Consider the following 24223-nt stretch of genomic DNA (forward strand, 5'->3'; position numbering starts at 1 on the left):
CCATCGTGTCCCCGGGGAGACGACGGACGACGACCGGCCACGGCTGGTCCTGGTTGCCACGTACCGTAGCACCACGGTTCCGATGGGAAGACCCGACGTCGTTTGCCGTGTCGAGTCGTTTATGAACTGATGTCAATGTGGTCTAGTGTGCCGGTTGCCTTGGTAGCAGGCTGCCCTGCGTATGGAACACCATAGTAACAACGGCATGGACACACACACAAACACAAAGACAAGTCCAGGCACCGAGTAGTGTACCGAGGGAACGCAAGAACAAAGGTGCTAAACAAAAACATACGTAAGGCGATACCGAACAATGGCCAGAGTTGCTGCATAGCATGGTTCCGAGGGATCGGCTAACCTTTAAAACTAGTGCTGTGTTTGCAACGAAGCAAGGCACAAAACCGCCAGCAGACAGACCACTGCCTACTACTACTACTACATCTAAGTACTGCCTCCCGGGACGGGAGTGCTCTGTGCGGTTCGTAGATCTGCTTCACCGCTAGCCGGTCAATAGCACGATTTTAAACTAAACGCAGTACCAGACCACACCCCGCGTAGTAGCGCTTTCCTGGAGCATCTTGCCCCTTCGGAACCGTCAGCCGAAGCCTTTGAGCTTCAAAATCGTTGTTCCCCTAAGCTCGGGCCCGAGGGAATGGACCAGTTTTCGGGGGAAAGTTTTACGACCACGATAGTCATATCGTCTAATCGGAGTTGGCTTTGCTTCTATTCGAAAGAATTCAACGCTAAAAAGAGATTGTCGCAATCCACCGAGGACAGTATTTTAGCTCCGATAAGGAACTTCGGTACAACCGGTCTGTGGTTGTGCGGTCAGATCGCAGAGCGAGCCCCCGGAACATGGGTAACATCTGCGTAACACTCGTCGACGACGTAGTAGTTCCCGGTCTCTACCTCTCGTGCAAGCATATTCGGTTGATTACTTTTTCAAATATGAGTGTGCGGTTTTCGATGTTCGGGGGTCCGTGTAGTGGACGTGTAATCGCATCGGTCGGACGGGATCGAATCGAATCGGATCGAGTGCCGTTCCCCAAGGTCGCATCGGGACGCATAACCGGGAAATGGAAGTGGAGCGAGGCGGGGATTGAAACTTTGCTGCACAGTGAGTGTATGCCGCTGCTGTTACTTACTTGATTGTTTTTAGTTTTCCCCTGCTTCACCAGTGCCACTCTATGGGATCTGTTTTCCCCCAGCATTGTTTCCGCAAACCTCAGAACTCAAATGTCGGAATCCTGAAGCTCCTCTGAACCGGTTATTACCGATGTAAGCGATGAGGATTTTTGCCGGACGAGATTTTCAAGCGCCACTGGTGCGTTCTGGTCTGGTTTCCCTTCTGAATGTTATACTGAACTTTCTGTCCCCTCCCTAACCGCAAGCAGCACCTCCCCCCCCCCCCCCCCTTTCCCGTATGTTGCTCACTCACCTTGATCCGGGGATATGCTGGAACTGTGCAGCTAGTTGCCTAGAGACTCGAGATTGAGGGCTGTGATGTGGTAAATCTGCAATTAAAAACAGGATGCAAGAGACGCAAGGAATTAGGAACGGAGTCGGACGATAAGTTCCCGTCCCAGGGACGACCTGTGTTTTCCTTTCCTTTCGTCCGACTTCTCTCCGTCCTCCGTGTGACCGGCACGTGGGCTGGAAGGACTTATGGGAAGGAGGCGCCGTCGAGTGACATTAGAACCCATGTCAAACAATTGTAATTATCGTTGGAAGGAAATTATTCAGAGACATTTTATTTCCGCCCACCACAAACACCAGGACATACACATACACAGCGGCAGGACCATCAAGGTCCCTCCTGTCGATGGTTGTGGGCAGTTGTTATTGTTAGTTCGTTGGTGTTTGTTGGTGGTGGGTAGCCCAGGGTGTAATTAAAAGTAAATTATGGCTCGAACCTTCGCGCAAGGCCCACGAAATGGGTCCACGAGTCCGAGTCCGACTGTTCCGCGTGTAGGCATCAGCTGTCGTGGAGGTCCAGGGGACTATTACCACGGGTTGGTTGGCACACTTTCCGCTGCACCTTCGCCCTCCCCCCGGTGGGGAACGTTCAATCAATTTCATCCGCCTCCGAACCGAACCGAACCGATGGCAGAGAGCATTCGTGGGCAGGAAACCACTTCCGGCCATCATCAACATATCGACACGACACCGTGTCTGTCTCTCGTGGCCCCAGAGTTCGTTATTATCACAGGACACAGGAGAGGAAATTAATTTTTTACGATCTTCACTGACACACACACACGGATGGACGGTCAACGCCATGGCTTTCACCGGCGCTAAGCACTTTGGATCAAACGGAAACGGTTTACCGGATTACGAGTGTGTCCACCATCCCGGGCGCGCCACATGGAATGCACCAGATTCGTGTTCGGATCCGGGAAAAAAAGGGATTCTAATCCGTAATCGATGGATTAGAATTGTTGTGGCCCTCCACACACACACACTGATGCTGATCCTTGGGATTGTCGGTTGAATAGGGATTGGAGTTTTCCGACGAACAAAACGGAGGAAAGCTCAATCTACAATGACGAGGTAAAGGATTTTCGCGTCAACGAAATAAAAAAAACCGAGTGGAAAAAAAGGAAAACAAACAAAATACGTTGGACAGTCCTTCTGTGGTGTTGAAACACACAAACGCACACACGCACACACACACTCATATACTAATTCGTTTGCATGGCCTGCTGTTGCTGTCGTGCGGTGCTCGTTGTTCGAATTAAACGGCTGTCATACGCCTGCCAGTGGACCGGTCGTGGTCGGTGGTGCTCGCCTGGAAAAGTCACTCGATAATTGATATCGAATATTCCGATCATTTTTCATAAACCGCACCGCACCGCACGTCGCATGCCGCCGTTCCGCCGGTCGTGCTGTGGAATGTCGCTTTTCATTTTGTGGATCGAACGAAAAAAAAATCGAATCTAAACGACCAACCGACCGTCCCACCGCCCGGATGGCGGTTGATCGTTGATTGATGTGCCGTGTCGGCGGTGGCGTGGTGGCCGGCGTGGGGAGCAGGTGTAAACAGGCGGTCCTCAGGGCTAGTGGGGCATAAAAAAGGGATACAACAACCAAAAAAAACGGACCACGTTAAGGGTTGCTGTGCGCGTAATGAGAGGACGATCCGGCGGAGCGATCAATCCGGATGACAGTTGGTGCTGTGCGATGACGTTTGCGGTCGTCGTCGACGCTGGTGCTGTGGCCGCGGTCGCGATGATTCGCGGTTTTTTTTTTCTTTCTCCTCTCTCTATCTCTCGCTCGCGTTGTCTGTGTAGTGACGTGGTGTGTCTTTTCCGCGCGATTGATGGACCGTTTCGATCGCTTTTTGATGAAATGATGAATGACTGGGTTTTTGATCGGAGGCAAGCAAGAGTGTGGAGGCAGAAGAAGATGCACCACTCGCCGTGCTCTCAAACCGGGACCAGCGCAAGGTGATGAAGCATGATTCGTTCCACTTCCCCTTTTTTTTTTGGCTAGCTCATCCAACATCGATTTTGGGTAAATGCCGGTCGGCGAGTGCATTCCCGGGCCACGGTTGCACTTACACGGTTGTTCGGTTGATCCCGGGGAAAGGTGAGCCTCGAAATTTGCCCTTTTTTCCGCCGTTGTTGTGTTGTGTGTATCCGCCGGTATGTGAGATGGCACTCGAACGGTTCGAGTGTACCATTACACTCGATGCAATGCATAGAATGTATCGCCTTTCATGTTCAATGTGTGGCCGTGATGTACGGCCAGTGATGGGGCGCAATTCGATCCATTTACTTCTATGCTTCGGCAGCGACGCAAAGGTTGCAAAGGTCGCTAATCCGCCGGGCGGTACAATTTACCGCTTCAAAATGAAGCGGTATGCCGTTTTCCCTTTTTTTTTTTGGGTAACACATTTTAGAGCGAATTCAAAAATGAATGAAGCACATCAAACCAAATGTTCGTTCCTGTATCGCCTATTTTTTCGACACAAAGTTCCATAAAACACAATGCGTTCAGCAGAATAAAGAAGGCTCTCGAGCGTGGAAGGATGGAAATGCACTGCTTCTTGTACCTTCATTTTAGCAAACAATGACATATTGACCTTTTTTGGTGGATACGAATCAGTTTAAGAGGCAACTACCCGGCGCATGTTTGTTTAAAATATTTCCTGCAGTTAAAGCTCATGTATTCTGAGAATTTTGAAATGCCGACATCCTGCTTCCTTCATTAGAGCGTTTTTCGTTTTAATTAATAATTGAATGAATTCCACGTAATACCTGTGAAGTACATTCTGCAATGTTACTAGATTGAGGAATTTTCTGAAAATCCTGTGCTGCTGAAATACGTAAAGTCCGACATCCGGTATGGTCACTTAACATAATTGAGAAAGAGGCACGCTTAGACTTTATTGATATCGACTTTTCTAAATCCCTAATTGAACTCATAGTTTTTGAATTAATCCTCTTTTCTCGAAACAATCCGATGATGCCAACACCCTGTGGGGTTGTAGTGGCAACGTGAAACCCCCTGGAAAGACTACTAGATGTATTTTCAGGCACGCAGCAACTGCTCTTGACAACTTTTGAGAACCAAATCGATTCCTTCTGTCAAAGAACTTTTCGTCTGTTCGTTTCTGTGCTAATTGAAAATTATGTTTAAAAGGGAATTTTCCAATTGATTTCAAAGATTTCTTTTTATCTTCTTTTTAATGCTATTCTTTTTTTTCTTTTTCTTTATAAATTTCCAAAAAATACAGTTGTATGATTGAATTTAAAACATTCCAAACATTTAATTATCTTTACTATATCCCTTGTTTGTAAATTATTTGAAAAAGTAACCCCGCTGCCATAGATTTAATAGATTTATTATAAACCCTTTATCCAGAACATTAGAGTGAAACATTTCCTGCGCGTTCATCGTCCTGTTTTCGAAATAAAGATCCCCGAAGGAGGAGTCGATCGGATCGCATGATTCGCCACGCCACGCGAAACATGATAATCACAATGTTGCTCGGTCTCTCTTCCCTCTCGCCTAAGCCATCCATAAATATGCTGTTTGCAGCCTGTAATGATCGCGGTAAAATAACCAAAGAACCCACCGGGCATCCGGACCGAGCATTGCCGTATCGAGGCATTGTTCTGAATCCTGTCGGCGAAGGATCCGATCCGATCCGATCCGATAGCAGCCAGCCAGCAGCTGCCCGATACGCCGCTGCGGTACCTGTTCCGATTGTTGCATGTTGAAGTTGTCGTACCGCATGTACCACACTCGGCGCGCCGTCATCGTCCCACACGGCATCCCACGGCTCCGGTGGTTCATGTGTTCCCTCCACACAAAGGGCGCTGTCAGCAACAGGACACGCGGAACGCCACGCGCTCGGCGTCGTCGATCGAACCAAGGACTTTGACTGACTTGCAGGCATAGGCGTTCGGCAACGATAGGAAAGGTACGATTAGTGTTTCCTTTGGCCCCCTCCATCACACCATTCCATTGGCGTTGGCGTTGACTGACCTCGACTCCGGTCCCGGCTACGGCACACCAGCTCCGGCTGACTGATTGACTGACAGCTGCATACGCTGCCAATGGCCGTTGCACTGGGCACCGTTTTCGCTTGTGGAAAGTTTCGCCTTCGACCGCATGGATCTGACGTTGTTCCGCTGTCCACAGCCAACGGCGTGTGTGTGTATGTGAAATTCTTGGAATTTATGGGCAGAGTAAGGAGCAGGGACTGGACTTCAGATCCAGCATCAACTTCTGACCAAACATTCCTTCGATAGTGTTCGATCTGGTTCCTCGGAAGCATCGCATCGCATCCTTCTATTGACTCACGACGAGATGCAGTCACAAAGCCCCTGGCTGGCTCAAAGGCTATGCTTGTTTATGCTTCATTCGCACACCCTCTACCTTTGGGCACGCCATGTATATGTGTGGCTTTTCGCTTTGTTTCGCAGCGCAGCGAATGTCGTACGCAGCATCCTGCAGAAGGAGCTTCAAAGACGAAACCGAAAAAAAATCGGACCTTTGCCATTCCGTCAGTTGATTTTTCGTCATCTCCGTGCCATCAATGTGTCAGGCTGCTTCGGGCAGCTGCTCCTCTGGATCAGAGGTCTTCCTCTGGCCAAACCTGGCGATCTGGTGATCTGCAATACTGCCAGGCTCAGGAGAGAGAAGACATATGGATGACGATGCACCATCATGTGACATACGACTCCCGGGAGGGAACGATATGCGAACACCGGTCCGGATCCTCAACGTTTGCTGGAAGAATCCCGGACCCGAACCATCACCGAAAGCCCATTGTACCACACAAAGTAATCAAGCAAAAAACCAATTACACATACACACACACACACATGCACAGAGGGCAAGTGGCACAGTTCTCGGATCGGATAGAGGGTCTCTAGGTGGTTCGCTAGAGGCCCCGAATCAAGTCGCTATTAGAACACTTTGTTGCCCGGTCCGGCCCGGCCCGGCCAGTTGAGTGGCCAAAGCATTACCGTGCGGGGTTCTAATCTGCCGGGGTCGGGCCTCTCCGTTGTTGCCGGATGTCAGGATGTGAGATGTAATTAAGGTATGAACCAGGTACAGCTGTTATTACTTCACACACACACGCAATGCCCAGGCAACATGGAGAGAGAAAGCGAATACAAAGGGACAAGCAGCAGCAACAACAACAACAGAAAAGGTTTATTCCGCCTGAACCGCCACCGCCGTTTCGTGGTGAAAACGATTTAAGGCGATCCGGCGGCGGATATTAGCTTTTCGTTGTGCGCCGGGATTCGTTCCGCTCGTTGGGTTGTGTTGGGTTGGGTGGTTGGGTCTCCTGTCAAAACTCGACCGTGTTCTCGTTCCTGTTGGACGAAAGGATTAGCAGCAACACTGACCGAAGGCGCACCGCGTAGGTCAGTTCACTCCAGTTGAAATCGAATTAAACGTTCCGTGATCATCCGCCGACATCCGGTACGATTAGTGGCCGAGTGGACTCTTTGTTTTCTCTTTACGCTCTTGGATTTGATGTACCAACTACGCATCCAAATGGATCAAACGACGACCTTCACGAAGACCTTGTTGAAGTATCACTTGAAGATGAAGCCGGTCATGAGCATGGACCACGAATATGGTTGCCGTGATAGCGTCGAAGGATCTCCTGGCGAGAACTCCAAACATATGGGACCTATTCTCATCTCTCGAAAGGTAATTAATGCGTTGCCCTGACCAAACACCGGTCTCTTCACCGGTCCTTCCGGCTGTTCGCGACGTATTTGATTAAAGTCCCTACCCTCCACCCTACAAGCACCCCTTAAACCCCCTACTTTCCCCGGGGCTAGTAACCATAATTGAGACGCATTAGCTTGATTGTATCTTCAAACGGTCGGCCGGTCGCCTGTTGGTGGTGTGTTGGAGTTTCGCCAACCCTGCTAGTGAGCGTGCTCTATGGGAAAAGGAAGAAAAATGGGAACCACTTTTTGCGGCGGGGGGTCCTATAGGGTTCCTCTTATCACGCACCTCGAGACTCGAGACTCCAAAGAAGGGAGAAAGATATGGTTGGCTCGTTGGTCACGCCAACCGATAAATCACTTCCGAAAATAGGTGAAGCATGAATTAATTAACGCTCGAGTGGATTCACTTTACATGCCGAAGCTGTCAAAACTCGCAACACGTGACCCCGTTATTAATGATGGCCGGCGCCGAGCACCGGCAAGTCCCACGGGTACTCTCCCTCTCTCTCTTTCTCTCTCCCTGGTTCCGGATTGGGAACCCAGATGGTGATCTTATGTTTTGCCATCTTCGGTACCCTTTTCTCATTAAAAGTGGCCTCACTCTCTCGGAGGAAGGCATGCCAGGGAGCGACGGATTTTGGGGCCGTTCGGCGTCTTTCGGTCCTGGAACAGATTGAACTGACTGGCCTGGGCGGGGCTGACGACCGAGAAGGGGGGGGGGGGCGTGTAAAGGGGTCAAAGGGAAAGAGAGGAAGTCAAATGAGGCGAGAAAATGGCCGGCTGGTACCGCCCGTTCCCCAAAAGCCATTATGACACCGAAGTCATCCCCGGGTGTTGGCTCTCCGGAGACGGACGTTCTGTTTGTTATTCCAGTAAAACCTCCGCCCCGCAAACCCTGGGACATTACACAATTCCCCACAAAACCCGTGACCCCGTGACGTGTGCGTGTGTGTTCGAGATGTTTAATTTAAAATTTGTTAGTGTCACTCCTCCTCCCGGTGCGTGGTGGAACCGGCGCACACCGAATGAGTTGAGGCGCTGCGTTTGGCGCCACGCCACGGAAGTAGACGTCGGGGCGGCAAATCCCGGAAGTGCAGTGCAGTGGAATCCGACGTGGCAAAACAAACGCGAACGGAACGGAAACCGAGAAATGCGGGAAAAGATGAACCGCACGCCTTCCGTCGTTGTCTTTGTGTCTTCATGTTGCTCACTTCGTTCGTACGCTCTCTCTCTCTCTCTCTCTGTCTCCGTATGTTCTGTGATGATTTATTGGGAAGCATAGCTTTACGGATGCCATTCGTTTTAAATTCGAATGATGAATGGTGATGCTACCAGCCAGTCAGTTGGTCAGCCAGCCAACCAGTCAAACATTGTGGCTTGTGGACTCTCGCGACGACGCGCTTTCAGTCATATTTGGGACATTTTTCCGAAGGGAAGGTGGTGGAGGGAAAACAGATTTTTCCCATTAAACAATGTGTCACAACGTGGGCTGGAGCATCGAGAAGCATCCGAGAGAGGACCCCTTTTTAACGTTTTCGATTTTGCTTCTTTGTACGCGCGGTTATGTTTATGCAACGAATGCGCTCTCGAAGGTTTCATTTTTTCGTGTATTTATGCTTCGGTTTATGCAGAGTTTTCCCTTAATTTTTATTATTTTTAATGTCATCCATTGCGCCTTATTTAGCGCTTCTCAAGTACAGCATCCAAAAGTGTCAAAAATGTCGAACAATCTAGCAACCGATGCCACGGCTTCAGCTATTTATGGCACGCTTCGATGAATTCAACGTTTGGTCTGGTGGATTGAGCAGTTGGACCATTGCGTTGGGCGATTGCATCACCGGCCAGTACATTATCGTAACCGTTGCCGTTTAATACATTGTTTGGATTACGTTCCAGCACGAGGTCGTGTCTGAACTCGCTCAACAAATTATAAACGAGCTCCAGGCGTCTGAAACTATCCCCAGGACATTGTTCCACGGCGATCTCGGCATTATTTTTAATTGCGCTGCTGGTGCTGGTGCCGGGTCCAGGGTGCCGGGAGTTGTATGATTTGTGAGTTCCGTGAATTCTGCGGCAGCAAATGCGCAACGACCGCCGCGATGTCATTTCAAACATCCAGACCTCCTCCTCTTCTTGGTGGCCCCGTTGGAATGCTCAAGACGCACCAGCCCTCCAGGCAACGCTGGGCCCTTGCAACGTTTTCCATCTGTTTTCGTTTAGCGACGGCAGTTGACAGCGCGCCGGGCCTCGGTTCGGTTTCGGTCGCCCATCGTGGGATAAATTATTTATGTTGGCTGAGATTTGGCCTCCGAGTTCCCCCTTTTTTCCGCCTTGTTGTTTACATTATTAAAATGTCATTACCAGAGAGTACGAGAGAGAGAGAGAGAACCTTCTCGGTCCCGGTGTGTGTGTGCGTGTGTTTTGTCAGGCGTTTGTGTTCTTATGCGCCTTTACGCCCAAAGCACCATTTCGAACGCAGCAATCCAGAATTGTTTTCGCTCTTTTCTTTTTTTTTGTCGGTTTTGCCTCTGGCCACGGAGGGAGAGCGAAAGGAAGAGAGACCGCGGGTAAAACCACAATCGTGGACAATCGTTCGTTCAGTTTTGGTCGCGCCGGTTGTGGCCAACAATAATAATTATTATTATTTCACAACCAAAACGTAAAACGATCTCGATTGCGCGACCTTTAGCCGGTTTCGCGGTTGCACCGAATCGGTATCGTTGCGCCGGGAGCATATTTTTTTCTCTCTTCTCCTTCTCCTCCTGACCACCCCCTTCCAGCACACTCTCCTACATATCAGTTCCAGGAGTCACGGGCAGGTATTTATGGTAGCAATTAATAATATTAATACGATCGCATTTACGCGGCTAATTATATCAACTGCCGAACCGGTTATAACCGAAAAACCGCCCCAGTCTACTCACCGGGTTTTCGCTACATCCTCAGCGTCGCGGTGGACGCTACCATTTTCCGTGGAACGAACATTGAATGAAAATTAACGCGGTAATTCGGTAAATGGATTCAAATGAACGATTCGCGGCTCGTGGTTTCGCTCAACGCGCATTGATTAAGGATATTCGCGGTGGCGTTGCGAATCATTTTATCGCTAGACTGAGCCTTTCTCGCTCTCTCTTACTCCCTCTCTCGCTCTGGTTCTTTTCGGTGCGACCGGAAAAGAGAGAAGTAAGCGAGACTTAAGCTTTCGTTAATTCTGACCAGGAAAAGGCTCGTTTTTTATCGCATTGATGTTTAAATCGTAGTTTTTAAATTAAAAAACTAAAAAATAATAATAAAAATTACAAAATATTCTTGATGAAGAGAAGAAGAAGGTAGAAATTACAAAGTAAACAAAACAAAAACATTGAATACGTAATACATAAACCGATTCGTTAGTGAGAGTGATGAACGTTTTTATTTAACTTCATGACACAAAGACAACCTGTATCACAGACAGTAAACAAAACATGCATCACACGCATACCGCCCCCCATGGGACTTGCTTTGTAGGTGAGCATCCGGTTCGCGGTTTTTGTTTTCCAAAATAAATTTATTAATTATTTTAATGATTATTACACTATCAGCGGGACCGATGGCGTGGCGCGAGTGGGAGGCTTAGCGCGTACCGTGGTACGTTAATCATTTTTCATTTACATTTACAAGCCACATAAATAAAATGGGGGGTGAAAAAAACTTCTTACCAACACACACACACACAGACACCCTCCCCGGGGGAAGGTTCGAGGTTCGCGAAAATCCCTTTCGAAAATAATCATCAATTTTCCAATCCTCCCCAAAAGCTACCGCATAATGAGGCCGCCGGGCATGCGGGGCTCGCCTGCCGGTGTAATCATTCCCGGAAAATGGACCGGAACCTCCTGCTGCTGTTGCTGTTGCTGGTGGTGGTGGTGGTAGTTCCGCATACTACTTCCACTTTACTCCACCACCCTCTGGTCCGGCATTGCGTGGTCTGATAATGATTGATGAGTTTCTCTGTTCTCTCTTTCTCTCTCTCTCGCTCCCCTGTTTTGTTCTTTGTTTGATTATGTTGCCTTTGGTGCGGTACAAGGCGTGCCACACCATTCCACGGATTACTAATTGGTATCAACGGTAATAACGGGAACGAAGGAAAAGCGAAATCCCTCCCAATCCCCACCCTTGTTTGGTTCCTTTGGCCACACGCCGCTGGATTTACAATTGCTGCTCTTGATCGCTATCTGAATGCCCGGTTCATGGTCACCATTTCTGGTGCGCCTGGCGGCCCTTTTTTGTGCAAGGTGCTCGCAGGCAGATAAGAGCGTCATTCGGGAATAAACAGGAACACAGCAGAAGAGAGGGTGCGGCTTATTAGTGAGATTGGCGATTGCGTTGCGTCGAAGGCCGAAGGTCAACCATGACCTTGGTCCCTTTTCCCGGGAGCTAATAAGGACACCGCATGACGGTCTTATCCTCTGCAAAGCGTCTTCTTCTGGCTGCCACTAAATTGGCTGCAGACAATGACGCAGACGACCACGCCGGTCCTCATTAGGGAGGGGCGGAAAAGGCGCGATTGATTCCCCGCGGGAAATTATCGCAACCGACGTTCGAGCGATGATTTGGTTTTCGGGGGAAATTCTGCTGGGAAACGGCTAAACGGTTTACGTCTCGCAGCACACACACACACGCGGGCGCGTACACAAACTTATAAACTCCGGTGCTCTGGTGCTGGTTGATGGAGGGAGGCCCAGTTTCGAAGCGAAAATTTCCTTTTAAATATTTAGACACGACTGGACGCGCTATTTACCTGGCTGGCAAACAACCGCCGGCGCAGCAACCCGTCGGAAATTCCTCCGCTCCGGAAAACTGGTCTCAGGTACATACAATGGTGCTCTCACCCGGCGAACAACCGAACCAACCGACCGACATCACACACTGTATCACTCTGTGTGTCTGTGTATGACTCGCCAAATATCGCGCAACCGAACCACTCCTCAAGAGGAGCTACCAGTACTGCTACTGCTACGAGTCAGGATCGCTGTACTGCCTGCATGAGGACCACTGGTGTGTCTGTGCGTGCATGTACGTGTGTGTGTGTATGTGTGTGTGTGCTACCCTCAAACTGTCAAACTGGCAAACGTATGCGAAATCGATTGGCAAACGTTTCAAATATTTACCAGAACTTCATTCGCTGCTGCTGCTGTTGCTGCTACTGTTGCTAGTGGTGCTGCTGCTGCCATCGTTGACCATAAATTCGGCCAACATGATGGCATCCCTTGGCCAGGGCCGGAAGGTGGAAGGGTGGGGGGAGGGGTGGTTGATATTGTGCGCATGAGAACGAGTGCTGGCAAATAATTGAATATTTGCATAATGCTCGTTCGCTGGTTCGCTTGCGCCGGAGATAGTAGTGCGGTCCTGGAGTCCAGGAGTCCTGGAGCACCACACACCACACCAGCCACCACCACTGCTTCTTCAACCCCGCCTCGCCAGTGAGTGTGAATTATGTCAAATATTTAAGTCCAGCTCTAGCAGCTGCCCAGGTCCAGGCAAATGGCGTCCATTTTTATGCACGACGATAACCAGGCATACCGACGTCCGAGATGTCCGAGCTGTAACATGTCGGTTGTGGTTCCGATTTTGCTGTCCATTATAGAGTATGTTGGGTAGATTGTGGTGACAGCTGAAACCACAACATGCGAGCAACGCTCCTCTGCTCTATCTGGAATACAAACTCAAAACTTACAAAATCCAAGTGACATCTGAGAGGATCTCGTTTACCGTCTCCAGATCTCCTTGGTTACCTCAGCAACTTGCCGCTCGAATCTAGTAGCCCGCCGAAGTCGGTACTGATTTTAGGACTCCAAGCCGCTACACTTTAATACGACGCCGCCATGATGGTCGACATCTCTTTAAAACCCTGGTCGACACCTACCGCGACCTCCGCTCGAAGGCCACATTCATATCCAGTGCCCTTAACCCCAACTCTACCACTCTATCTACTCCTCCCTGCCTCCTCCTCATCCTTCTCCTTCCTAGTCCAAAAGTAGTTCAAAAGGCAAATCCTCGTCCTGCTGCGACACTCGGCGAGGTTGACTTGAAGGGATTTCGAAAGGCAGCAGAGAGACATCCTTCGACGAGGGAAGCAAAGCTCCCCGTGACTCCCCGATTAGGGTGAGTCGGTTGTCCCTTTCGCCTAGACCGCTAATCCCGTCCCTTCCCCAGTCCGGCCTCGGCAGGAGTTGTTGGTGTCGCCAACAAAAACCTCAACACCCCAACACCAGCCCAAGTCGACGCGGCCAAAAGGCACTGATTTTACACATCTCCACACCTCGACACTCTCTGGACGAAATCCGGTCTCGGTACCCTCCAAAGGCTCGGAGGCGTGAAGGAAATATGTATTCCAAGCTCGTACTACTTCCACGCCTTCAGCCGCTAGTCGTCAGTCTTGCGTGCGGTGGCTACTTGCCGCATGAACGATTTTTGAAATATTCAACGATGTCAAGGGCACACACACCACCCTCGGTGAGGCGCCTGGCATGAGTTCTTCCCGGAAGTCAAAGGATCGGAGTCTAGGATTCGGAACGGAGTTCTACATGCCATGGGAATGGGGGAAAGCGTTTTTCCGACAGATTACCAACCTGATGAGGAAAGAGAGAGAATGAGAAGAGTGAGAGAGAGAGAGAGAGAGAGAAAGAGAGGGAGAGAGAGAGAAAGAGAGCTAGAGCGAGAGTCTTATCGTGGCCGGCAGGCATAGACGTAGACGTCCCGGGACGTACGGGATTTCAAGGGTCGTTGGAACTGTCACGCCGAACACACTCACGATGTACTACACTTCCGTGCCTGGGTAGGGTGTCAGGAGAGGAAGGAGGAGTCCTCCTTCCATCCCTTCCACATTCAACCGCTGCTTCCTCGCCCTCCGCTTGGTGCGTTACTACCCTAGAGATGCAAATGAGAAGTAATGGCGTGGATTTGCGATGATAAATATTGAAAAGCCATGTATTTATGAGCGGCTGCGTAAAAGGGGCGTGAAATTAGGTGTAGATTATTTGCTTAACATTCATTCATTTCGGTTACCTTGCCGCCCTTAGCCCCCATTCTTCGTCTAGTCAGATCGTGAGTTGTCGGAAAGACTGAGTAGAGACACTGTTTGCTCTGCGCATCGCACGTCGTCCTCGTCTTTATTCATTCTCCTTAGGCCCTCTCTATCAAGAAGCATCAAGACAAGACAACAAACCAGTCTCTGTGGCTGCCAGACGCTCCGCCGCATATGGAAATTGTCTGGTTTTCGGCGAAAAGAAAGAAAAAAAAACGCGACATCCCGCGAAGGAGAACCGCAGCTTCTGCCGCGTGCGTTTCGCACGCACTGTCACCTGAACGGGATCCATTTCATCGCGGTCTCGTTATGCTCGACGGCTAATGGCGTATTTTCTATTCAATTGCGCACCTGCTCTGCGTGCGGATCACACCTCTGGCAGCTTCTGGGGTGGGTGTTTTGAGGGAGAGGAGCGGCTAATCGCAGGTGTGTGCGAGGCAGGAATTTGAAATTCGAGTTCATCACTCCAGCGGGCACGCGTTTTGTTTCATCCGCATGCTGGTGGTGGTGGTGGTGGTGGTGGTATGTCAACGAAATATCTTCCCTCGGTGCCATCTACTTCATATTCCGCATAGTGGATGACATTTGAAACGCGATTAAGGTTATTGCCAGAAACGGGCTACTTGATTTGGTTATGATCACCATACGTCAAACAAATGCCATTCTGTGCACGTGTGTCTGTGTGTGTGTGTGTGCAAGTGTGTTGGTTGAAGCAGTATGTATGCTCCGTCGAACCGTAATGCAATTGAACCACGAACCGAGTTTGGAATCGACAGCTAGAATGTTTTTCGATTCTTTGCTCTTTTTCTCTTGTCTGTGTGTGTGTATTTTTTGTGTGTGTATTCTCTGTCTCTATTTTTGCATCCGGCTCTATTTCGAGGTTTTCTCGATAATTGAGTTAAAAGTGTTATCGCGGGATTGCGGGATAATGTGTTTACCGTTAACAGGCCCGGGGCCCCGTTAATCGTCCACTTGGCCCCGCATCAACTCTCATTTCTGTCCATCATCTGTCGAGTTACAAATTGACCTCACCCGGGATTTGATTGATTTTTGTCGAAAGCTCGCAATTCGTGTGCATTATCCGATTGTTGCCATCACCTCTCGATCGATCTGCCTCCCTCCTCCCTGCTTGCCCCTCCGTCCGAAGAGGGATGCCAGGTCAATCAATCAACCAATCGGCGAGCCGATGACTATGAGTGAGTATTAAACGCCACGGCATCAGTTTCATTTCTCCCTAAAAAAAAAATGGTGCCGAAAGTAAGCACGATTTAACTGTGGAATATTCGTGGAAGGATTCTAATCCTAGGTGGAGAAGGATCATCAGCATTGGATTACGGCCAGCGATGAAACTCACTCACTCGATGATGAAAACGAATAAAATGAATCCAACCGAGTATGGTGGGGGAATAAACAAACCTCCATCATCCCTTGTCCATCGCTCACTCCCCCTTCTACATGACAGTTGCATTAAAACAATTACATTCCAGCCCAAAAGCTTGTGCTCAAGCGCACGAATTAGGCGAATCGACCGCGAACACGCGAAAAAAAAACGCAGCAAACATTTATTCGAAAATACTGGCTGGCGAAAATAGAATCAACAGAGCGGGAACGAGAGAAAGGGGGAAGGAAAACCGGGATGAAAAGCACCCGGTGGAAAGCGTGGCTGCGGCTGCCACTCAAAACGCAACCGCGTTCTGTGGCGAATGATAAATCAAAAACCCATTAGCTTCGGCGCCGGCTTCTGCTGCTGCATCGTAACGTTTGGGCTCGAGAGCTGAATTTATTGGGCAGCAGCCATCCAGTAGTGGATGATGCGAGGCGCGTTAAGGGGGAAGCCGTCATGACATCATGATTTGCACCATGATTTGCTCCTGAATGATGCTGCCACTGCTGCTGTTGGTGAAGCAATAAAGCAGCGCAGACCGCATAAATCCGCACAGCGAAGGAAAGGAAAAACATTTCCACTAAAAAGAACACGGACGAAACCGAAAACATAACACAACATGTTGGCTGGATGTTTTATGCGCGCAATTAGAGCAGCGCCAACAGCGTGATGCTCGTGGTGGTCGGACTGATTTATCGATGAATTTTCGCCGCCTGGAACCGGGAATCCTTTTGCGCGCCTTCAATCGCAGAGGATGATGATAATGTTTGTCTCTGTCTCTCTCTCTGGCCAGACGGTCGGCATCGTCGTCCATCACGTCGCTCCCCGGGTGTGTGATGTTGTTACAATTTCGGAAGCGAAGAATATGAATTGATGCATGATTTATGGTGCATCTCGAGCGCTGCTCGTTCGCTTTCTTTTTTGCCCGCGTTAAAGTCAAACAGTATACCGCCAACAGATCAACACCCCGCGGATCGTGGAGAATGGACGACGTTCCGGTGGCTGCTCCAGCCTTACATTTATCATCATCATCACCAGCAGCAACAGCAGCAGTATGAGCGCTTTGCACTTCTTCTGCTGCAGCGACCAGCGATTATCGCACCGAGGATACCACGGAACTCAATGTCTCGAGCATTACGCACTGCACGAGACACTCGCCCCCTTTTTGACCTGATGCAAGATATAAACGAGTCAGTATACCTTTATCCAGCGAACGCAGCATATGTTGTTGTTATGCTGCTACGATGCACATGCTGCTCCATCCTATAAATAGATCAAATGGAAAATGGTGACTGCGGAGTGCAGGAAAGGAAAGCATAACCTCCCCCTCCCCGGGGGTATGATGCTCACGCGCCACACATAAAGATCCGTTGTCGCTGTCATTTGACTTCGGGTTTTGATATTCTTTCTGCCCCCCCCTAACTCCCTTCTCTTTTGGTCTCTGCTGTTGTCTTACGTTCCACCGAATTGACTCCAACCGTACGCTCGCCCCAGGATTCGTTTGTTCTGGAATCGAAAGCGGGGTTTTCCCGGAACCGGCTAAAGGCAAATGTGTCTTGCGATTCCGACGATCTAGAGCGGAGCGGTTTTCCTTTTCGTCTTATCGTTGACTTTGGGTGCAAGTGACAGGTTTTTATTGAAGTTACCGTCCGGTTCCGTGTCTTTATGTGCACCGCCAGCGGTGCAACGTTTGCTGCTAGCGAAACGTGTTTGTTGTTGTGGAGCTTCTGTTTGGCAAAATCCGTTCCATTTTTATCCGGATCGAACTGTGGTCTGTTCGTGTTCGTGGCTTTATGGCAGAGCATTGAGCCGGGGGGGTTGTATTGATTTATGCATATTGATAGTTTAGCTCCTCAAACGAATATGTATGCTGATTTAAATTGTATAATGTAGGGGTTGGTTGCTAACAACAAAACGGCGAATTATCAGTTGTGTACATTGCGTTATCAGAATGCGGTGCCTTTGTGTTCAACATATCTTTATTATGTTTTTAGCATATTGATTTCTGTCTTTCCGTTCGATCCTGCTTTTGTTTTCCATTTTATTTCACTTGGAAAGTACTTTACTATGTTGTTGTTTGTTATTAATCAATTCGTTTCTCGCGTTGTCACGCATTATGCTGCCGGTTAATCCTTTGTGCTGAGTGCACGTGCCATAAATACATGCACTCCTTCTGTCTCTTCACCATAAACAATACCCCTTCCCGTGGCTTCATAATCTGCACTATACTCCCGGACAGCGTGCACATATACGCACAATTCTATTCAACGTGCAATTCGAGCAAACAACAGGGACCTTGTTTTATTGGCTTCCTGAAAGGCAACCTTCCTGTCCCCAAAACCAAACAAAACATAAACCACACCAACCGAGTGGACTGCTGCATGTTATTTGCTGCGAAATGATAACAACGCCATATCGCAAATGCAACCGTACACACCGGTATACCGGGACACACCGGCACACGAAATGGAACATATTGTTACCCATCCCGGCCTACTCGGTGCCGACGATAAGCATTCATGATGTTGTCGACCGATGAACTGGCGCTCGCGTAACGCCTAATTCATCTAGCGAAATTTAATGCAATATTTTGCATTAAGTACCCTCTGTTCCTGTTCCTGTTTCGGTTCCTGTTGCCATGCGGGCAAATTATGATAATAACGTTTCCCCGCTTCCACAACCAGCGGCCAGGACAGCACGTACCGTGCCCGCCCCAGTGAAGGATGCTTGTTGTGTGCGGTGCGTGTATTTTTGCTTCAAATTTTAAGCTCCACGCGTCACAGCATGACAGCACATCAAGGCACAGGACCGGCCGTGATCCATAAAACCGCAAGCAAAACACTCGAATCAATGTTCAATCCGCCCTCCAATCCAATCGAAAAATCAATCACACCATCGCTGGGACATCGCAGCATAATTAATGTTAATCTCTCTTCCTCTCGTTCTTCTGCTGCTGCTGCTGCTGTTCCTGTTGCAGACGGCCGCAAAACAACGTTATATGCTTGCTGTAGAAACATAATTTTCCCGTTCCGTCAATTGGTCAAACAGCACATCGGCGTTAAACGGGAGCAAAAACACTCACTGGCTGGCAACACTGCCATCCGGACGTGTTGCGTGAAGGTGAAAATTAATGCTTAATAAAGCCTAAAATATGTAAACACCTGGGATTAGCCTCCAACCACCAAATCGGGGGGAAAGGGCCACCGAACGGCCACAGGCGCGATGTCACACCCCCATGTGTCCGGGCCCGGGGCCGAGGGGAGGGTTGTTCATTGGCCACGGGGCTTGGCTTTTTACGCATCATCACCAGGCAGGTCTGGTGGGACCGTCGAACCGCTCGCTAAACTCCACAAAAGCATTTTCCGATTCATCACCATCCCCCCACGAAGGGGGAAGAGACTGCAGATCCGGAACCGGATGCCGCCATGAGCTTCATCCACCGCGTATCCACACACCATGTGTCGCCCGATCGTCCGCTCGCATAATCCCGGGGCTTTGGTGCTTGGTTCCCGTGTGCCACCGCTTTGGCCAAACCGGTGCTGGGGGCTAGGCCAGGGCTAGGCCACTCGCCAGTCGCCAGTCGCTAGTAGTAGTAGTAGCAGCAGTAGGCCAGGGGCACGATTTAATTAAAAACGAAGTTTAATTAATTTTCAAAATTTATAAAGTGTCACTTGTCACGCTACACCCCGCCTATGAAGGGTAGAACGGGGAGGGGGAGGGGATAAAAGAGGGTGCGTGCTAATGGCGGTAGCGATATCCCCCGGGTGGTGGTGGGGGGTGTGTGTGATTTTGACGCAGTTCCCGAATCACCACTCGCGGCCATTTAATGTTGCTGACCGGTCCGAACTGGCCACTTCCGGTTCGACCGAAGGGGTGGGAGTGAGGGTGGGGTTTCGGAAGGTTGATCATCAGATGTGCCCGTGGGTGGGAGTGCAGCTCGCTCACGAGCCATTGCTCGTGGTCAGCTCGGTTTGGCTTTCAAAGTGTTCGAGTTTGACTCTCGCGTTGCTGTTGTCGCTGCTGTTGCTGCTGCTGCATGGGCTGTCGGTTTCCGGTCGCGCAAAATTTGTGAATTCAATTAAATTATTCACCAACAGCCCTGGCACACACACACACACACACGCACGGGTTGGTGATGGCGTCGCGTAATTATTTCTGATTTCGAGCGCTGCGTAATGCTCGATCCACTGCTGCTGCTGCTGCTACTGCTGCTGGTGGTGCATCTGCTGATTGTCTCCTGCACTCTGGTTGTCTCTCGTGTGCACGTACGTATCTGTGTCTGTGTGTGTGTGACAATTGATGCAGTTTTCACGCGTACTCCAGTTGCAGTGTTCTTTTTTTATTATTATTTCTGCCATCCACTCCGTCACTATGCGGCGGCCATCATCGCGCTGTGTGTGTCGGTTGTATCGCAACGTATCCCGTGGCCTTCTTTGATCGCTCTTTGATGGCTGACCAACCGGCAGAAACCCGTCACGAAAATCGGCAGAGGGACAACACGCGGAAAGAAGGGAACCCGGAAAATGGAATCATCAACAAATGATCGGCCTCGGGCTCGGCTGGCCACCAGGTTTCTGTGTCCGCGCCAAAAAAACCACCACCGACCGCAGCGCCGAGCTCTGAATCTGTTGTCAAGTGTCCCGACACTAAAACCGGCCACGGACGGACGGACGGTGGCCGATGGCCAAAAACCTCAAAAATTAATTTGCCCGCGATCCGTGCAATGGTGGCGCACTGGTGGTGGTAGTCCACCGACCGACCGTAAAGAGGAACGGAGTGACGGCGTGCGGGTCGTTACCGAATGGGCACCATTTGCACGTGGTCGGTAGCAACCGCAGCGAATCATCGCAGCGATGCTAGGAGCAGCAATCGAAGTGATCCTTTTGCCGTGATTGAAGCGATGTTTTTGGGATTTTCACGCATCGATCCGCGGGTTGTCCGCTGGTCCTGGTGACCTTGGTGACAGACGTGGCGAACGGACCACGCGACCGGTGGATCGATGGAATATCATTTTGCGGTTCACCTTATCGGTGTATCATCGTTACAGTGATTGATGGCGGCGAGGGGGTCGCTGGTTCATGGGAACGTGGGATGAACTTGTTAATCAGTGTTCAGCGTGCCACTGTGAGTGTGTGTGTGTGTGTGTGTGTTTATGCGGTATCATTAAAACGATCTTACGGGTCAGTAAATGTTTGTTTTGCGTGAGGTTCGTATCGCAACGTAACTTGCTGTTTGGATGGAAATGGTAACACTGTGAGCGATGCGGCCTTTTTTTAATTTAGATTAAATTAAAAAAATAGAATGACGCTAATCGTCATGAAAAGTAACTTAATTGCCTATGAATTCCAGACTAGCTTCTCGACCATACTCACAATCTATTCGATTTGGAGCATACAGCTTTGAATTTAGTGTATAATTTTGTTCGAAATTTGACCACTGTGTTTAAGTCAAATAATTTGCTATCAAGCGTAATTGGTAGCTGTTGCTATGGCAACACTTGTGGCTTCGAATCCGGTTTCGTTTTCAGTATTTGACAGTTGAACTTTTTAACGATAAGCACTTGCTTAGAAAGAAGCTGTCCTGTGAATGTTTTGATGAAGTTTCAACCTCGTAGTAGAAGTTAATGAACATTATAAAAGCAGCATTGCTCTCAGCGATGGGTATCGTTACATTTTAAACAAATTTCCAAAAAAAAACATAGTTCAAGTGATGCATTTTGTCTATTTCGATTGATTACAGCTACCTATATTTGTTGGATGTTCCTGACTTGATGCTTACAAGTAGGGGAACTTGTATCGCCCCTTTTGGTCTCCATTCCTTCCATCTCTTTCTCGGAATTTCGGATCAGATCGGACTAAAAATGAGGACTTAACTAGTTCGAATAAACTAAAGCGTGTTGAAGCTAGAAGGATCATAGTATCCTTAGAATTAAACATGCACTATCCACCATCTACCTTAAAGTTCTTGAACACAAGAAAATTAAGAAGCAAAAGCATCGTATTGTGATTTGAATCCAGCCTTGAGGAAAAGCAGAAAGGTAGAACCAATCGGCAGCTCGTGCTTTGAGCAGTGCACACCACTGCAGGATCATTTGCTGGTCTCTAAATGAACAAGATAAACACAAGGACTGGATGTGCAAATATTCTATTATTTACCAGCAAATAGACCTGCCACGCTGGTCACCACCCCTTTCCAAAGTCCAGTTAGTTAGCGTCTGGTTGTCCTTTTAGACCGATTGCAACCGATTAAATCCCTCCGCTTCTGCCCTGCCCTCCTCAACCTCCCTGGCCCATTTAGCGTGTTGTTTGGTTTTCGGAAATCCGCCCTCCTGAAAATCTGACCGACGAGTTCCTTCGTCAACACAAATACTGGAACCACCATCGTGGCCTCGGTCGTTGGTTGGCCACGTGCCGGAATAAAAGATGATGTACATCAGTTGCTACTGATGATGATGGTGATGATGATCCTAGTCAATCTTCTCCCTTCCTCCCGGGTCGCTCTCTCTCCCTCTCTCTCCTTCTCGTGGCACACAATCAACCAAAGCACTCGCCACTGCTACGAAGGTTCTCCGATGCCACGTCAGTTCTGGGATTGGAATGATAAATTTTATTAGTTCATAATGAACAAAGATGCACCGCATAATCACCCTCATCCCTTCCCCTCCTCACCGTCATGCTTTTCGACCCCTTCGCCGATTCCGGAATCCCGATCGGATGCGAATCGAAATCGGAATTGCAGATTGCTCGCTGCTGGAGAGAGAGAGAGAGAGAGCGCGCCAGAGAGCGAGAGAGACCTGGTGGTGCCTGGTGGTCCCGTGGGGCTACCGACCGGTGGGTGGTGTGTGACCGGTTGTGCTGCAGCCTGCAGCATGCCAGCATAGCGTTCCTTTCGAAGAAGACAAATGATACTCCGATGCACCGATGTCGATGCCGTTGTGTTGGCTGCTGCTGGCTGGCTGGCTGGCCGCGTATCAGCAGCCGGTGCGTGTATTGTTCGATTTCGATAACTGGAGGGCATCGACCCAAGGGGATGGGTGGATGGGAGGTGGGGCCGGATTCTGCATCCAATTAATCTGGGATTTCCATTCCCGGTACCGATGACGATGCAGCGATGCTCACCATGCACCCCACCTTGCATTCGCTGCCGTCTGTTTGCTTTGGAACGGCACGACGCAACCAACAGCTTGTTGTTGTTGTTGTTGTTGTTGCCGAAGCGTCCCCACCAATGGGACCAGATGATGCCAGGGGCCACGGGACCCCAAGAGCGAACGTCTGGCCGGCGGTCATAATCTGCCTGCATGCTCCATTGTAATGCCATAGTGCCGGCATCGGCATTCTCGTCATCATCATCATCATCATCCTGGGCCTCATCTTCGACAGTAGCAGCTGCTGCAGCGGACAAATATGGTGGCCAGTACCATAGTCATGCATTGTTCCGATGACTCCAACTCTCTGCTTCGATGCGAGGTGCTGGATGCTGGTCCCCTCACACACACACACACGCAGCATATCCGTTATCAATTTCCAGCATAATAATGATATTTGCTCGCGTTATTTTATTATAATTAATTAATTTTCCCTGCAACCCGGACACCCGGACCCCCGGGCGACCGGCGCCACCGTCATTTTGGCATCGCCAGGGGCGGCGTTGTTGATGTCGATATCCAAAATGGATCTCCGAGAAAAAAAAATGCCCCCCCCCCCAAAAAGCTGATGGTGGATTCCATCAGCAGATGGGTTCGAAAGCGGAGTGACCACAGTGCCCCGGGGACTGGGTAGATGATGACCTCGGATTGGCCCGGCACCAGTCCCGATGGATGGATTGGGGCGTATTGGATACATAATTTTAATGAGCGTCAGCATGCTCGCGAGCATGACAAAAGAGCGACCCGCAGGTGACCTTCAATAGAGAGAGAGGAGAGAGAGACGAGAGAGAGAGTGTGTGTGTGTGTGTGAAACGAGTTGCCTTACACAAACACAATCAGCCTGTAATTAATGATTGTTCATTAAACTGGATGGTGGTGCTCTGGTCATCAGGCCACTAGCAGCTGGTCTCCTTCGTAGTTTTTTTTTCTCAATTCATTTTTGCATTGCATCATTTCCCTCATTTTCCGCCGCTTTTTGGGGTAGAATTTCCACTGCAAGGAGTTTGTCATCATCGCGAGCTTTTCGTTCCCTTTTCCGGGTATCTCTGTCTGATGTGAAATCGTGAGGTTAGATGAAGAGTTGGAAAGCGAAGCGTTCTCGAACCTTTGCTTTGACTCTTGCTTGTGTGAAGCAAGCAAGTTAAAACCCTTCGTTAGTCCACGAAAAATTGAACACTTTATCAACATGTTCGCACACTCACACAACTTTAGCGACAAACTGTTGAAAGTTTGCGATCAGTATGAAGTATCCAGTATGAAAAGTTTGAAAAAGGGAAGAAGCGCTTCTCCGGGTCAATCGTGGAATGCGCACTTGACGTGATCGCGTGCGGAGGAAATGCGTTTCCTGGTAAAAAAAAAACTGTGTGGCATTCAGTGTTGATGGAGAACCGGGAATGTTCGCCCAGTTACTGACGACGCTGTGTGTT

At 49.4% G+C, this 24223-nt stretch overlaps 1 protein-coding gene across 1 annotated transcript in view; it reads right to left on the reverse strand.

The window, feature by feature from the left end:
* LOC125950994 (connectin-like) overlaps positions 1 to 24223 on the reverse strand; it is a 95174-nt gene that overhangs the window by 55943 nt on the left and 15008 nt on the right. Inside the window, exon 2 of the mRNA XM_049679454.1 lies at positions 1439 to 1514. The gene's annotated coding sequence lies outside the window, so the exon portion shown is untranslated. The remainder of the gene's footprint in view (positions 1 to 1438; positions 1515 to 24223) is intronic.

Source organism: Anopheles darlingi, chromosome 2 (genome assembly GCF_943734745.1).
Source record: "Anopheles darlingi chromosome 2, idAnoDarlMG_H_01, whole genome shotgun sequence".
In the NCBI taxonomy this organism is placed as follows: domain Eukaryota; kingdom Metazoa; phylum Arthropoda; class Insecta; order Diptera; family Culicidae; genus Anopheles; species Anopheles darlingi.